The sequence below is a fragment of the Staurois parvus genome, unplaced genomic scaffold (assembly GCF_062004578.1).
Source record: "Staurois parvus isolate SC_StPar_1 unplaced genomic scaffold, SC_StPar_1.0 ptg000352l, whole genome shotgun sequence".
Lineage (NCBI taxonomy): Eukaryota > Metazoa > Chordata > Amphibia > Anura > Ranidae > Staurois > Staurois parvus.
In genome coordinates, this window is record NW_028318148.1 from 16,987 (window position 1) to 34,977 (window position 17,991).

At 42.5% G+C, this 17,991-nt stretch overlaps 1 protein-coding gene across 2 annotated transcripts in view; it reads left to right on the forward strand.

Moving 5' to 3' along the window:
• Positions 1–9,739: 9,739 nt before the first annotated feature.
• NACC2 (NACC family member 2) overlaps positions 9,740–17,991 on the forward strand; it is an 82,707-nt gene continuing 74,455 nt past the window's right edge. The window contains exon 1 of one of the 2 annotated variants that reach the window (XM_089684651.1): positions 9,740–9,854. The gene's annotated coding sequence lies outside the window, so the exon portion shown is untranslated. Of the gene's footprint in view, positions 9,893–17,991 lie in introns of both variants that reach the window. The other variant, XM_089684650.1, reaches the window with a different exon arrangement.

Consider the following 17,991-nt stretch of genomic DNA (forward strand, 5'->3'; position numbering starts at 1 on the left):
CAGACCTCCCTGGACAGAGGCAGCGGCAGGAGATGTTAATACAGAGCCCATTCTGGAGGACGGCTTGTAGCACTACAGATTACCCAGGGGAAGGGGATATATCTGACCAGACCAGGCTGCTCATTTCCTTAAAGGGACCTCCGGCAGACAACACCATATATACAAATACATATTATGATTACGCATCTGGTGAGTGCGTAATCTTAACATATTCACGGCACCTCACCTGGATGACTATTGAGTATACGGAGCACTTACCTGAGATCATTTGATTTATCTTCACGATTAGCAATTTTATGAACTTTCCTATGATTATATATCCTGATAGACATTTAGCACTATCTAGTGCTCACCATTGTCACTTTATCAGTACTTTGACGTAGAATTTTTATCTATTTATTCGCATTTGCACTTTGTCACTTTATACATCACTCATATGTAGATTGTGCATTTATACAGATATATATATATATATATATATATATATATATATATATAAAACCACATTTTATTGATTTTACTGATTTATTATTGGTCTTTAGCGCTGCACCTTTTTCTGATTTTGGCATATAGGTAAGAATCTCCTATCTACGTTTCCATTTATGAACGGTAATGTTAGCCAGGTATTTGACTGGCTTACAATTCTGTCAAAGAACTGTAATACCTTTTGTTGCGCACTTATTGTGTATATGGCTTTATTCCTGGGTTGTGCAGACTTGCGTGGATGAACTTAAGGTGGAACTCTTGCACAACAGTGTTGTCACCCTGTAGAAAGGGTATTCTTTGGATTTGGGAGTCTATTCGTAAAGGTTTCATTACAGGAATCACACAACTTTCCTTCCAAGATTTACACATTTTTATAATTCGGGTTAATTGTAAAAATGTGTAAATCCTGTGTGAAAGTTGTATTCATTTTGTTGTATGAAAACATTCATAAATGGTCTCCTTAGTTTTAAACAGACTTTAAAGAGGAGCTGAACATAACAATTAAACTGTGAGCATCCAGTACTTTATTGCAGAAGAGACTTGCAATATCTTCTGCAGTAACTAACACCTGCCTGCTTGCAGTCTTCTATTTAATGCATGCTTAGCTGTGTATGTGCAGCTCAGTGTGTATTCCTGGCACACTCCAGCTGTGCTGAAATGATTGACACCTTTACTCATGTACGGGATGGTGTCATTCCACGATGGGCCAATCAACTGACCGAAAACTTGGCACCTGGAAGTAGCTGGGGAGAAGATGACAGCGGCCAACGAGGGATGTAACTGCCGTATCACTGGAAGGAGGAGGTGAGTATTTTTGAGAGTTTAGTTCCGCTTTAAACTATACTGTATGTAATGTTTTTTTTCCCAACCCTGTAACTGCTTTTTTGTTGCTGGGCAGCTTGACCTGATACAGTTGTGCTCAAAAGTTTGCATACCTCGGAGAATTGGTAACATACAGTATGTACCATTTTTAAAGAAAACATGAGTGAGCAGGCAAAACACATTTCCTTCTTTTTCGTATGGGATTCATATTCAACTGCCATAACAGAATGGCACGATCATAAAAAAACAAAACAAAACATGGCGACAAGTAAACAAATGAAATGACCCCTGTTCAAAAGTCTGCGTACCCTTAGTTCTTAATACTGTGTATTGCCCCCTTTAGCAATGACAGCATGTAGTCTTTTGTAATAGTTGTCTGAGACCCTGAATTCTAGCAGGTTGTATAGCTGCCCATTCGTCTTGGCAAAATGCCTCCGAGTTATGAAAAGTCTTTGGTCGTCTTACATGATCCGCACAATTGAGATCTCCCCAGAGTAGCTCAATGATATTAACCACTTCCCTACAGGGCACTTATACCTCCTTCATGCCCAGGCCAATTATCAGCTTTCTGCGCTGTTTTGCTTTGAATGACAATTGCGTGGTCATGCAACACTGTACCCATATGACATTTTTATCCTTTTTTTTTTCACGCAAATAGAGTTTTCTTTTGGTGGTATTTTAATCGCGCTGGGTGTTTTTATTTTTTGCACTATAAACAAAAAAAATGCAAAAAAAAAATTTGGAAAAAAAAAAGTTTTTCTTTGTTTCTACTATAACATTTTGCAAACAGGTAATTTTTCTCCTTCACTGATGTGCGTTGATGAGGCTACACTGATAGGCAGCATTGATGGGCACTGATGAGGTGGCACAGATAGGGGGCACTGATGGGTGGCACTGACTGGCGGCAGCACTGATGGGCATTGGTGGCTGGCACTGCTTTGCACTGGTGGACGGCACTGCTGGGTACTTATCAGTGCCCTGATGATCAGTGCTGATCCGTCCTCTGACAATTGCCAGTTATTGGCATTACTTTCCTCATGCTGTGACAGCTTGAGGAAAGTGCAGCCGATAACCGGCAACTGTATTTACCCAGTGATCTGTGTCATTGGACACAGCTGATCACGTGGTAAAAGGGCGCTGTGATTGGCCTTGGAAGTAAGTATAGACATGTTTTTTTTTTAATTTAAGCCTTTAGAATCACTTTAACCTTTTAATTGCCTTTTTAATTTGTGTTCTTCACCTTGTGTGACTGTACTAAGGCCAAACATTCCAGGGTATGTAAACTTTTGATCAGGGCAATTTGGGTGATTTCTGTTATAATTATGATTTAAAAAGGAGCCAGACTACTACACTCACCTGCCACTCTATTAGGTACACCTGTTCAATTGCTTGGTAACACAAATTGCTAATCAACTAATCATGTAGCAGCAACTAGTGCATTTAGGCATGTAGAAATGGTGAAGACAACTTGCTGAAGTTCAAACTGAGCATCAAAATGGGGAAGAAAGGGGATTTAAGTTACTTTGAACATGGCATGGTTGTTGATGCCAGATGAGCTGGTCTGAGTATTTCAAAAACTGTATCTCAAAAACATCTCTACGGTTTACAAAGAATGGTCTGAAAAAGAGAAAATATCCAGTGACGGGCAATTGTGTGGGTGAAAATGCCTTGTTGATGTCAGAAGAGAATGGGCAGACTGGTTGCTACGACATTCAGATGGTAGAGTCAGAATTTGGCGTAAAGAACATGAAAGCATGGATCCATCCTGCCTTGTATCAACGGTTGAGGCTGGTGGTGGTGTAATGGTGTGGGGAATATTTTCTTGGCACTAGCAAGGTATACTTAATAAAGTGGCCGGTGAGTGTATATGATGATAAATGGCTTCATATGATCACTATCCTTAAATAAGACAGGTATTTCTTTTTGGCATGATCAGTCATATTTTCAATATCAATTCCAAAATTTCACGATTTCTGCCAGGGTATGCAAACTTTTGAGCCCAACTGTACAGGAAGTGAAAAAAAAAGGATCCATTGGCTGGGTCAACCGATAATAAAGCTGTATTGTGAGTGTGGGGGGGAAGGTGGGTGGAGTTCAAACCAAAAATGCTGTTTTTATTGCTTTTGATAAATTGCATCATATACAGTCATGTGGAAAAGTAAGCAATATTTGCATGCTACAAACACAGGATCTACTGTTTGCAGCGCTGCTCAGTGGTTGCGTTTTTATCTCGTCTGACTCCACGCTTACAATGCATTTTAACAGCTGTTAAAGCTGAAGTTTAGCCAAAAAAAAACAACTTTGCTAATGTTTTAGTGACCTAACTTACCTGCAATGGAGTATGTCCCACATTGTACAGACAGCTGGATTCTGTAGAAATCTTCTGTGCACAGATGCCCTGTCCTCTTCCTGCTGCTAAACTTCTGGCACTGCGGTGGTTAATGGCCCATCCTCTGCAGTGAACAGCCTCATTTTCCTCCTCCCTCTTTTCATCCATTGGGAAAAGTTGTTTTATACCGTAGACTGCAAGTAACACATTCTGTGTATAGGGGAGATCCTGAAGAGGCACAGGAGTGTCTCCCCTATTCAGAGATCATGTTACCTGCAGGATACACTATGAAACAACTTTTCCAATGAAGGACAAAGGAGTAGGATGATTGGTCCCCATCAGGAGCTTGCTCACTGCAGCTTCACAGAAGACTTGTAACGTGAGCTATGAGAGTGCCAGAAATTCAGCAGCAGGAAGAGGACGGGGCATCCCTGCATACAGGAATTCTATAGGATCCAGCTGCCTGCACATTATGCACCTTGGCCCAAATAAAATACTTAAAGTGACAGGAAACATGGACTTGGGCTTTACATTTATTTTTTGGAAAAACAGGCAGTGTACATGAATTTCATTTGGTATTAACCCCATTGCAATTCATGTACAGCAGAGATCAGACTGGGGGAGGGAAAAGCAACACAAAGAGCAAATTGTGTGTTGTAGTGAAATGAGCATGCTGATAGGATGAGAGAGCAGAGTGATGATCTTATAAGTTGCTTTTCCTTTCACGGTCTTGACACAGACAGTGAGAGACCAGTAAATGAGAGTGAACCTGTAACAGAGAAAGATCAGGTCCCCTTCCTTTCCAGGTAGGACTGTGCTGAGCAGCAGAGCTGTGTAAATCTCAGGACTGTATGGACAGAAATACAAATCCTTTGAAAGGTAAAGCTGCTTCGTTTCTATGTATTTCACATTTGTGTTTAGCTGTTTGCCTGGAGTTCAGCTTTGAGAAAACCACTGTAATTCTCACTGAAAATACTCTATATTTTCCTTTTTGGGCTTAAGAAACACATGATTGATTATAGTATGGCCTCTGTTTCCTTCATCTGGCTTATAGCTGTGTTTTTAAAGCCCTGTTCACGAATCGCATAGCGGGAACAGCTGGATTCTCACTCGATTCTGTGGGTCGCATAGGGCCAGTCCATTCATTTGAATAGGCTGTCCTATTTGTTGCCCAAAAAGAAGCTCCTGCTCTTTCAGTCAACAAGCTTCAGACGTTTTTTAAAGACGGTTTGCTGCAATTGCTGTGCAATAATTGCAGCACAATCGCATCACGTTTGGGGTGTCATTGAAGGTTGACGGCATCCAAACCGCGTTGCGCATATTGCAGTGATTGCTACGCAATTCAGAACTGCGGTGATTCTGCTTGGGATTCCAAATTGTGAACGTGGCCTTGGCAGGCTATAACCCTTTCTTACAGCCTTCATTACTTTTTATTACTATGACAAAATTCATAGAGAGGAGAAGAAATAGCTGCATAAAACTTGAGCTTCTGAGAGTCTTGTGATTCATCTCATCGTTAGGAACAATTGTACCTGACCTTGATCTAGGTTACACATGGTTAAGCTACTTTCTTCATGTATGTTGCTATTTGTTTTCTTCTAAAGCACCTCTGCATAGGCTCAGGATGGCACATTGGCATCTTGTTGACATGCTTTCCAAAATCTAATTTGGCCAGCGCCAGAAGGGGCAGACAAATGAAGAACATATCTGTGGCTAAACAGAAGCGAGACATTACACAGATCGCCTGTATGATGTGTCATAAACAGCTCCTTGTTGCTTACAGAGGCAAACAAGGTAAACACAGCTGCCTTGGTGATGTGCTGACAACAAAGCACGGCCATAACCCAGGCTGTCAATGTTGGAAGGTGCTGGGAACGTGAGGATAAAATGCTCAGAGCCCTGGAATTTTTTCCCTGACCTGCCTTTCAAAACAGAAGAAAAGTTTCTGCTTCACAACGCAGCATCAAACTTTTGTAGCTGCTCGACAAATGTTTCTGCTCCTTGAAAGCCTGGTGCTGGAAAAAAGAAAACTTGGCAAACTTTTCTTTTGTAACTTAAAACAATTAAAATGGCAGTGATTGGCTGGTGATTGAACAAGGAGACAGTGAGACCAATAGATAAATTATTTTCTCTGGTCTGTATTTTGTTGAAGGTCATTCCAGCCAGAGACCCCTTGGTCAGAGGAACCCACTATACAAAGCAGGCCATATACTAATAGATTTTCAGTAGAATTTCTTTGTTTTCAGAATGTTCAAATCAACATTAATTTTCAACTCCAGTAACAAGAAAATTCAAATACAGTGCCTTTTTTCAATACTTTTTCAGTATTCAAACCCGTTTGAAATTTTCCACATTTTGTCATGTTACAACCAAAAAAACTTAAATGTATTTTATTGTGATTTTATGTGATAGACCAACACAAAGTGGCAAGTAATTGTGAAGTGGAAGGAAAATTTTAAATGGTTTTCAAAATGTTTGACAAATAAATGTGACAAGTGTGGCGTGCTTTTGTATTCCCCCTGAGTCAATACTTTTTAGAACCACCTTTCTGGGGATGTCTTTTTGGGTATGTCTCTACCAGCTTTGCACATCTAGAGAGTGACATTTTTGCCCATTTGTCTTTGCAAAATAGCTCAAGCTCTGTCAGATTGGATGGAGAGCATCTGTGATCAGCAATTTTTCAAGTCTTGCAACAGATTCTCAATTGGATTTAGGTCTGGACTTTGGCCCATTCTAACTCATGAATATGCTTTGATCTAAACCATTCCATTGTAGCTCTGGCTGTATGTTTAGGGTCGTTGTCCTGCTGGAAGGTGAACCTCTGCCCCAGTCTCATGTCTTTTGCAGACTCTTAACAGGTTTTCTTCTAAGATTGTCCTGTATTTGGCTCCATCCATCTTCCCATCAACTCTGACAAGCTTCCCTATCCCTGCTGAAGAAAAGCATCCCCTGCTGAAGAAAAGCATCCCCGTAACATGATGCTTCCACCACCATGTTGCATGGTTGGCATGTTGTGTTCAGGGTGATGTGCAGTGTTCGTTTTCTGCCACGTAGCATTTTGCTTTTAGGCCAGAAAGTTCAATTTTGGTGTTCTCTGACCAGAGCACCTTCTTCCACATGTTTGCTGTGTCCCCCAACATGGCTTCTCGCAAATTGCAAACGGGATTTCTTATGGCTTTCTTTCAACAATGGCTTTCTTCTTGCCATTCTTTTCATGTCCTGGTAGGTTTGCAGTTGTGCCATACTCTTTCCATTTTCGGATGATGGATTGAATAGTGTTCACTGAGATATTCAAAGCTTGGGATATTTTTTTATAATCTAATCCTGCTTTAAACTTCTCCACAACTTTATCCCTGACCTATCTGGTGTGTTCCTTGGCCTTCATGATGCTGTTTATTCACTTACGTTCTCTAACAAACCCCTGAGGGATTCACAAAACAGCTGTATTTATAACGTGTTTAAATTCCACACAGGTAGGCTCTATTTACTAACTAGGTGACTTCTGAAGGCAATTGGTCCCACTAGGTTTTAGTTAGGGGTATCAGAGTAAAGGGGGCTGAATACAAATGAGCGCCACACTTTTCAGATATTTATTTGTAAAAAATTTTAAAAATCATTTAGCATTTTCTTTCCACTTCACAATTATGTGCCACTTTGTGTTGGTCAATCACATTTACGTTTTTGGTTGTAACATGACAAAATGTGGAAAATTTCAGGGGGTATGAATACTTTTTCAAGGCTCTATAAATGGATAGAGATGCTAGCTGAGCCACCCAACGGCCATCATTTTTGTAAGATGAAACAGACAATGAAATTTGATGGATGTCAGCTTTGGATAATACTGCTGTATTCCTCCAGCTTTAGTGCTTCCCCCATGTTTTCTCCTTAATGACAAGTCATGTGTAGTAATATTAGCATTTGGTATATTTAGCTTGGCACAGCCAGTTCTCTGTAAAACTTGTAATCTAATTATTAGGGCCTGGGAATGGCGTGACACAGAGCAACAGATGTAGAAACCCATGATTCTTTTGTGGTGCCTCGGAGGTGACCAGATGTATATTTATATATGAAAAATATTGTAACTTGAAATTCCTCCACTTCCTGCAGATCGTTTCTGGTCGAAATGTACTAATCCTATGTATATGGCTCAGTTACCAGTCATCTGTACGCATCCATCAGTTTTCTGCTGTCTGGTTAGAAGACCAGACTTCTATCAAAAAGACCAATGACGTGTTAGGGCCTGTGTCACTGGGCTTTGGGCCTGTGTTGATTACATCAGTTTATGACCATTCAGAATGCATTGACAGCTGCATTTGGTCTGCAGTTGACCTTCTGATGATCTGCATTTGACCTGTTTCAAGAGGGTTTTCCATTCCCATAGACTTATAGGGGGAAATAAAAGCCATGTAAAGTAAACAATGCCCATCGACGTAAGTCCTTTGAGAGATTAACTTTCCTGATTGTGGACCGATTTTGGACCACGAGCAAAGTGGACTGTCTGAGTGCTGTTGGATCCTGCCATGACTGCTACTGATATCTACAGTAAAAGCAATGGAAATAAGGAAACCTGTGCTGAGGGGAATATAAAGGCCCCCTCCTGAAAATGCTAATATCTTGGCTGCAGTATTTTGAAAGTCACCATCTCAGAGTGAATATACAAATCAAAGTCACTTATGAAGTCTTGATCTGCATACTTGTTTTGGGTGGTTAGCCAAGACCGTATTGAAGCCATTAGACTAGCAAGATGACCAGACAACTAGCATTTTCAGGAGCAGGTCAGCAAAGGAAGCCTACATATTCTTGGAGTGTAGGTGTCTTCTAAAGCTGCCCTTAGCAATCAGAGGACTGCCAAATGTGCATTTGTATCCTGACCATAAAGTGTTTTTTCATGTCCTGCTTCAGCTTAATGTTTTCTTTGAGGAAACGCATATCTGTCTGCCACCACATACAGCAGATTATTATCCAAAGACTGATATATTTTCATGTTGTACATTATGAGAAATGTAAAGAATAAGGGGTGCATGCCTCAAGTTAGGACAGTGTGCAGGTCCATGAAAATGATTTTTGCTTCTGAGTCAATCGTACATTCAGAGCATTTAGATGTATCTGTGTTATAAACTAAATGCTCTGAATGTACAATTGATTCAGAAGCAAAAATCATTTTCATGGACCTGCACACTGTCCTAAAATGAGGACAGTGTGACAGTGTCTAATAATATTTAACCGTCTCCAAGCTACATGTAGCTGTTTCAGGTTTGTTGGCTATCATCAGTAAAGTGCATGGAATCCATGGCCTCTATGAAATGGGTCTTGGGAAAAGAGTCATAATAACCCAATCCAGATATCTTCTGTTTAAGAAGTCTTTCCTGTGCTTTAGTTATGTAAAGAGTTTTTTGGTTCGTTTAGCCCACAGTCTATTGTGAGAAGTAAACAACTGAAGTATTTGAGAAGTATAAAATGTCATGGCAGCCAGCATTTTAAAATTGTTTCAGAAGAGGTGAAGTTGATCTTGTTTGCTTCAGCCAGATGGGAGATGATCTGATGGTACCACAGACCCCTAGAGTCTCCTTCCTGTCGGAAATCTCCCCAACTGATTTATAAAATATATTTGGTCATGAAACATCAGGTCTACTAAATAACTTGTATTTCATGTTTAAAAAGATGGCTTTCATTGTGTGCTTAACCAATGCTGGAATCCAGGAACATTTCCAGGTAAAAAAATTTCCAGAATAAAGTTCTTCTTCACAACCAGGGACTGTATTTGAAGATTAAGGACCATTGACCACCGTGCACAGAACTGCCCTACTCCATGGGCCCTGGAAATTCCAAAAACTTTATCCCCAAAGAAAACTTCAAACAGTCTTATCCTTCTGATTGAGCCTGTTAGTGTAGTCATGGCTTCCTGAGGGCCTACACCCTAAAATCTTCATGTTCCCATGCCTCCCTGACAGCACCAAGCTCAGCTTCCAGTTTCCCAGCCTCTAGTGAGCAGCAGTCTATGCAGTAATTGAAAAGTAACGGCAACTGAATTACGGCACAGGGCTGGAGTCCAACTAATTTACTTTTTTTTCTTCTCTCTCTCCTCCTTCCCAGTCTGCGTTCATTGCATCAGGCTCGGCTGGGCTCCCGCTGTACTCATGTGTGTTAATGCTGACTCACAGACCAACTTGCACAAGACAGAGAAAACACACACACACAGACGCTTCCTCCATACTAGGTAATGAGGCGAGCCAAGGCACCGTGCTGATGTCTCATGTAAGGTCCTCTCTAGATTTTCCATTCTTTTACGGGGAGGGGGGCTTCAGGTACTGTAATGGGGGATGTCGTAACCCCCTGCTGGCATTCTGCATTAACTGAGATCAATGCCATCCGCGATCACTCCGATTTTTACATTGCAGTTTTTGTAGTGCAGAGATTTTTGCCGTCTAATCAATCAGTGTCTGTATCCATGCAGAATTAACCCTGTTCTAGCCGGGCTAGACAGTTAACCCCTTCCTGTGACCCTCCGCCGTCTGTGCGCGACTAGCATCCAGGATAGATTGCTATTTTGATGTCTGCCTGAAAAAGTATTGACCAATCTTAACCCTGAAGTTGCTGGAGGCGATGCTTTTGGAGGGACTCGGCTTTGGAGTGACAATTAGGGTTTCTGCATCTTTTACAAGATATTGAGACTGCCTGTCTGCAGCTGGGTTTTGGTGTCAGTCAGGTGCAGCCCACGTCGTCTGTGTTTTGTTGCCTCAGCTGATGCATGGAGTGGGAAGGGGGGGTAGGTGGCCGTGTCAGTTCAGGCTTTTGTGGAATTGTGAGGTCAATGCAGCAGGATACTGCGCCTCTGCAGAAACCAACAAAGCTCAGCTGTCAATCATAGTTCTTTATCAGCCACTGTGATTGGCAGCTGTGCCTTTCAAGCTGTGCTGCAGCAGCTGAGCGCTTTTTTTTTTCAAAGGGATGAGTAGCCTGTCTGATTAATTCCCTCCCAGACAAGAACTGCAAGAAGGAGCTGTTCTTGCTGATCCTGGCACATTTTTTGAGTTTGCCGAAAAACAGCACCCCCTTCTACAGTGAGGCTGGCAATGCGAAAATGAGGGAAGTTGTTAAAATGCCGAGACATGGCACTGACGCTGTCTGTACCGAGAACTGGTACACCATGCAGAGTTGGGGGACCTGCTGCTGTTAACTACTAGGCCCAGCAGCATTTTAGTAGCAAAAATGTATCAGCAGCCTATATAATATGGCAGCACAGCAGCTGTAATGATGTGCAATGTATAGTAAACCATAGCACCAAAAAAAGATTTCAGCTTTTGTTATTTTGTTCTATGTTTTTTGTGACATCAAGGGCCAGTTCACCCTAAACTGATGTTTGTTATATGAAGATGCTGGTGCATTCACTTATTGACTGATTTTGGATATGTCTTGGGAATTCTAGTGAAGAGGCTTGCATATTGCTATCTTCCTTTCTTGTCTTGACCATTACAAAACCAGCAAGGGAGTCTCTCTCCCTCTGATGCATACTTTGTAATGTAAATGAGTTTACAAAATCGAACTCTCCAAGGAGAGGAAGATCATCTCCTAATGACAATTGGGTTTGGAATTTTTATTTCCACTTGGTCCCTAAGAATTCTAGATTGAACCCAGAGGCACCTACAGAAAGTCAAAATATAAAATTTGTACTTTTTCAGTAAATCTTCTAATGTGGAACTGGTTTTTTTTTTTAAATGTTATTTAGACATGCAAATGAAATTATTTTAATATGCTGATGTTTTAAAACGTTTCTGTGTCTAGGACGTAATATGTACAAGGGGCAGCCAAATTTACTCATGTTCATCCTCTAAGGTAGGGCTGCACAATGGTTGTGCCCTAAATCTGACTGTTAATGAACCTGCCAAAATTCTCCTCCTGCCTGACATATTTCGATTGAAAAATCTGAAGAGACAGAAGGAAAATTGTTGTCCGAACAGTGCCTGAATCCAATCAAATGCAGCTGCTGTTCGGTATTTTGAAAACAATAGCCTGGCAGATTGGATTTGTCTATCCTTCCTGTTAGTGTGAATGAAGGAATTTGTTTGACATTTTTCAGGCTGAATGAAAATATCTAACGGTGTATGACCATATTAAAGCGGTTGTAAAGATCTATATATAATATATACATTTTTTTTTTAAAACAATGATATACTTGCCTGCTCTATGCAATAGTATTGCAAAGAACAGCCCCTTACATCCTCTTCTGAGGTCACCCACCAGTGCTGTCTGCTCCTCCTCTTCTCCAAGTACCCTCATAGCAAGCTGTGCGGGCATCCATAGACTTGCATGGCTTGGCCCCTCCTTGGCTGTTTCCTCATGGGATTTGACTGACAGCAGCAGGAGCCAATGGCTCCCACTGCTGCCTCTGCGTCCTGTGTGAACAGGGAGAAAAAGCAGCGTTGCTGCAGACAGGCACAACTCTTGATGAAAGAGGAACCAGGAATGTATTTACTGGGGTCTGGTGGGAAGCTGATCATGGAAGGTTTTTCCTTAAAAGAAATTCCTTACTAAGCTTAAACCTGCTCCCACCTCCTTTCAAACCCTATTTTACATACCGTGTGAAAGGAAGATGTTTAAACTTAACTATTCTGAGAGTGACCCGGTCCAGTCACATGATCAGCAGCGGCTCCATTGTAGAGGGGGACACCAGACAACAGATGCCCCATAGTAAGGCTATGGGTGATGTCACCACACAGATGCTGCAGCCATTGTTGGCAATCTGTCCTCTTCACTGGAGCCAGCTGCTGGAGAGATCATGTGACCAGACCCGAGCACCTGCAGCATAGGTAGTTATAGAAATCTTTCCTTTACAGGGTAGATACAGAGGTTGGGCAAAATTATGGAAACACCAGATAAAAGAACAAAATCGTTACCTAATATGGTGTTGGTCTGTGGTTGCAATAAAAGAATGCCTGAATTCTCCTGGAAATTGACAAATATACAGTAATTCTTGGATGGAGGATAATGGAATATGATTCCACTCTTAATACAAAAATCATTCAAGTTCTTGCAAAGATGCCAGAGGCAGAAAATGAGCCCAAACCTTGTTCTCCAAATTGACCATAGTGGCTCTATAGTGGCTCTGGTGACTGCGGCACCCAGGGAAGTTGCTAGACTTTATCTGCATGCTTGTCAAACCATGATTTGATAACACCAGCTGTGTGAAGCAGAGCATCATCGTCTTGGTAAATGGCTCTGTCTTCAGGAAACAATGTCTGCACCATGGGGTGCACAAGGTTGGCCAAAATTTGTACATAGTTGCTGACAGTGATGATGGGGCCTGCAGAATACCAAGATATGGCTGCCCAAACCATGATTTGTGCCAACGTAAAAGCATGGTGGCAGCGCAGACAGTTCTGGTTGTAAGCTTGGGATGGTGTTTGCCAGATGTAAACACTACTGGTGGTTGGGAACTGTATGAAGCCCAATTCATTGGACCACGTTACAGTCTTCAATTGATCAATAGTCCACGACTTATGGGTGTTGCACCATGCTCTCCTCTTCTGAGCATTAATATTGGTCACTAATGGTTTTACAATTGCAGCTTGCCAATGAATGTTTAGCTTATGGAGTTCCCTCTGCAGAGTTTTTGTGGACACGGGCTTTGGATGACTAAGATTGAGCTCTGTTGTCACTTTTTGCAGCAATTGTTTTCTTATTCCGGGTCACAATCCTGTACAATGTCCTTATGTCAGTTTTGGTCAGTTGACCATGTCAACCGTGCTTATGCTTATCAGATGACGTTTTCCCAAAAAGTGTGTATGCCGTCATAACCTTTGATACTGTACCTCACAAAACTGCAAATAAATTGGCAACTTCAGTCAGTGTGTTACATCACGTTCGTTTTCAACACAAAACATGTCACTTTCACACCTGCAAATCATGTAGTGTTTTCATATTTTTGTTCATAGGGTTTAGAAGGGAGGTGGTAACATGTTTAAGTATAGTTAGGAATAGGCTGGACGTCTACTTTAATGCATTAAGTTACAAAACCTTGTCTTTAGAACCACTGTAACAGAGAGGATCAGACTGAGTGAACCACTGTAAGAGACAGGATCGGACTGAGTGAACCACTGTAAGAGACAGGATCGGACTGAGTGAACCACTGTAAGAGACAGGATCGGACTGAGTGAACCACTGTAAGAGACAGGATCGGACTGAGTGAACCACTGTAAGAGACAGGATCGGACTGAGTGAACCACTGTAAGAGACAGGATCGGACTGAGTGAACCACTGTAAGAGACAGGATCGGACTGAGTGAACCACTGTAACAGACCGGATCGGACTGAGTGAACCACTGTAACAGACCGGATCGGACTGAGTGAACCACTGTAACAGACCGGATCGGACTGAGTGAACCACTGTAACAGACCGGATCGGACTGAGTGAACCACTGTAACAGACCGGATCGGACTGAGTGAACCACTGTAACAGACCGGATCGGACTGAGTGAACCACTGTAACAGACCAGATCGGACTGAGTGAACCACTGTAACAGACAGGATCAGACTTGGTGAAAACAATAGATGCTTTGCAGTATCTGATAGTGAAATCACTTACAATGCTACTGACAGGCAGTTACCATGTGATCTAGGCTGCCTAGACTTTATATCACGAGTGGACTCAGGAAATGTGCTTTTTTTATTTGTAAGGAACTGATGTGATTTGGTTACACTGTGATATGTGCTACTGATTTATGGAGATCAGTCGGCAACCTTCTCCTTCTTAACATTGCTGCTCCATCTCACTGACATCTGCCCCAGCTACACTTTATGACAGTCCTTTCACAGAGTTCAGAAGGGTGTCTAGTTCATTCACCATTAAAGTGGTTATCAAATAATAGCCCCTCTTCCCTGCCCCTTCCAAGTCATTCAAGTCATTACCAGCAGGGCAGCAAATCCAAACCTGCACAGGTTGGGTTATTAGCGGAGGATTGCCAGCTATAAATGGACAAGTAAAGTGATTTATTTGGACCTTACCCTCAGAGAGCAAGGTCCCCCTGTCACACATAAGTATGGAAGTGCAATGGTTCCCTGTCTGTTGTCCGTGACATATGTTGATGTGGTGCAGGACCTGATCTTAAGGGTGCAACTTATATACTGTCATTGGGAGTTAGCTAAGGGAGGGCAATAGTGTCACCTGGTGGAGCATACTGAATTTCTTTGGAGAACATCGTTGTGAATTGGCAAGATCGGTGAGACACTGAATTTTGGTAGTCTTGTTTACTCATCACATGTAATAAGAGGCCAGTCAAACCGTGACACATCTTTGCTGCAAAATTTGTGCCCTTTCAGCATAAAGCTAGGCATTTATGCTGAAAGGGAATATCCAAGCGAAGACTGGCTAATCTCCTCCTTTTCATAGAGCAATGTTTTTCAACCTTTTTTCCAGTCAAGCCTCACTTTAGAATTGCGCACAATCCTGGGGCATGCCAGTCTGAGGGTTTGTTCAAGGAGGTGCATCCGAGCATGAGTGCTTATTTGCGCGTTCCCGCAGGTTGCGTTTTTTTTTTTTTTATTATGGCTGTTCTATGATTGTGAAACTTGCAAAAAAGGTACTGCCATGATTTTTAAAGGATAAATTCACCTTCGGGAACATGTTACATGTTCCTCCCCATTTTAGGCTGCCCGATTTCACCCCCACCTCCCCCATCCTCCTGTGACAGAAGTATGGGGAGAAGTTCCCTATACTAACTGTCACTTTTTAAAAACAGCACGGCCGTGCAGGTAGTTCATTGATTCTTCCTGTCAGTATATCTGCTTGCCCATACATCCCATACAGGCAAGCAGATATACTGACAGGTCCTGCATGGCACCAGCGATCTGCTGATGGCTGGTGCAATGCTTTACAGGCTCCTGCAACCCAAAATAATAAAAGCACATTTTTTTACCTGCAAAAAAATGTGCATTTATTATTTTTTTTGTCGAAAGGTGAACTTATCCTTTAAATTGCACCCCACCAAAATTCATGGTACTTTGGTAACATGCGTTTTAGTGGGCGCAAACGTGCATAAGAATTAATGGCACCCCCATGCATCTGCAAAAGGCAGTGCATTTTTGTGCGGTGTGGGAAACCGCTCCATTTCAAAACTGAAAGCTGTGCAAGCTGTCCGATCTGTTCTTAGCAACTGATGTCATCTGTTGACAGAACGCAGGCGGCCGGCTTGCACCGCTTTCAGTTTTTCCGGTAAGAGTACAGAGAGGGGGAGAGAGCTGTTCAGAGCTGCAGGGTGTGCTCTCTCCCTCCTCACTGTACACAGACAAAGTAACCCTTTCATGACTGTAAATGGCTATTTATCATTAGGCCACAGCACCCCTGGGGACTCTTTGTGGCTCCCCAGAGTGCTGTGGCAAACCGGTTGAAAAACCATGTCATAGAGGCACACACCTAGGCATTTTGGTCACATAACCTGGACCCTGGAGTAGCACTTTCTGCATCCAGGATATTTAATAGATCTAGTACCTTTTTAACTTTAAAGTGAAATCCAGACAATCAGCTAAACACACAGTTGTAACACAAATAATAATATAGTTGTTGTTTATTATTCAGGATTTATATAGCACCAACAGTTTGTACAGCACTTTACAAAATAAAAGACAGTACAGTTTCAATAACTTCAAAGACAAGAAGGTAAGAGTCCTTTTACATGGGCATCATCGGTTCAATTACAATTTTTGTGATGTAAAACTGATGAACACGGCTTCAGGTTACATCAGTTTGGACATCCATCTTCAGCTCAATTTACATCAATTTTTTCATCATTTATTTAGCTGATAAAGAAACTAACCATAGGTGACTAAAGTATAAGCAAAACATGATGATATCCGCATACCTTTGTGCAGATGCAGCTTAATGGAAAAAGAAATGGGGAAATAAAACTCCCATACAAACCAAAATTGACATTGATGAAGGCAGATGTAAACGTATGATCATCTGTTTACATCATGTGGTGTTGGGGTGTTTATGCTCAAGCTCTAGAAGCATTTTAGAAGTTGAACTGGGTTGTGCCAATCCCAATTGTATTTTAGGACATGGCAGCCCACTTTTGAAGAGAATGGAACTGTTTACACAGAAATCAATTGCCCACGCAGGGGTTTCCACCATCAGCACGAACCGTCAACTGTAAAATGCCAGACCACCTGTCTCCCGTCAGCAGCACCGCTGCTCTTCTTACCAGTCCCCCTGACAGTGTCACCCAGCTCCCTTGGTTCAGCCTTTAGTCGCAGCACACTGCTGCATGGGCCAACTCCTGGCCTCTGGATAGGGGTTCTTCTGGACCCACCCCAGCTCTCTGTGTTGTGCAGACATGCACGTTCTGCTGCCCCATGCAGCCTCCTTGACTCCTGGGGAAGGTTGGAGTCCTGACTCCTAGGCATAGACCTCTTGTCTCTCATGTGAAACCTGAACTCTTCGTTGGAGACTTATTCCCACCCAAGGCACTGTAAAGTCTCTGAACTCCAGACCCTGACCCGGGAATTCCAAAACCTGGAAAAAGATGAAAAACTACCTGTAGCACTACCCCCATAGGAGACGCTGGGTTTTGGATCCCCCTAAAGCTCTGCACAGCCAGGCAACATGCATTTTTCTACACTTTGCATTCAGAGTCAGTAAACAGTCCTTGAGCTTGGTTTTGTGATTTTATTAAGGGGTTAAAAACTTGGATGGCGTCTAGGGGTATAAGGGATGTCCAAGGGAACTACATACTTGAGGACAACTTTTCTGCCAATTTATATACAAAATAAGTATAGCAACAGTCTTTTCCTTGAAGAGCCCCAAAAGCTCCTTAGTGTACCTCCTCAGACTCCAGATGAATCCTCCTCTTCACCCAGCTGCCTAAGGGCAAGGGGGCCCAAGAGCTGTAAATTTAGAACAGTCCCAGATGAGAATCTAGCTGGATCTTACACCTGACTGCCCTCTCCCCTTATTTGACCCAGGGGGTGTAAGAGTACTCACACTGTCCTTTCCTGTCCACATAGTGAGTTGGTGGATGCCTTTTGGCCTTTCGCTGGGCTGGCTCCTTCCCTGCTGCTCAGGATGTCCTCCCTGGGAGATGTTGAGGCAGTGGAGATCCTCTTTTCCAGTGACCTGCCTGTAGGTGGGCTCCCCTCCTTATGGCCCCCTCCCAGGCTCCACAGTCCAGCCTTACTCAATCAATCTTCCACCCGACATTCAATGACCCTGCTCCCCAGGCTCTGTAATATTTGAGGGTTGCCTTGGTCACCATGCATAGCCTCCTGCCAGGGTACAAGCCATGGTCCCTCAAACATGCAGATTTGAGCCTCCTCCCCTCCTCCATCCCTCTTACAGAAAGTTCCTCAAGTTTCTAGAAGGGT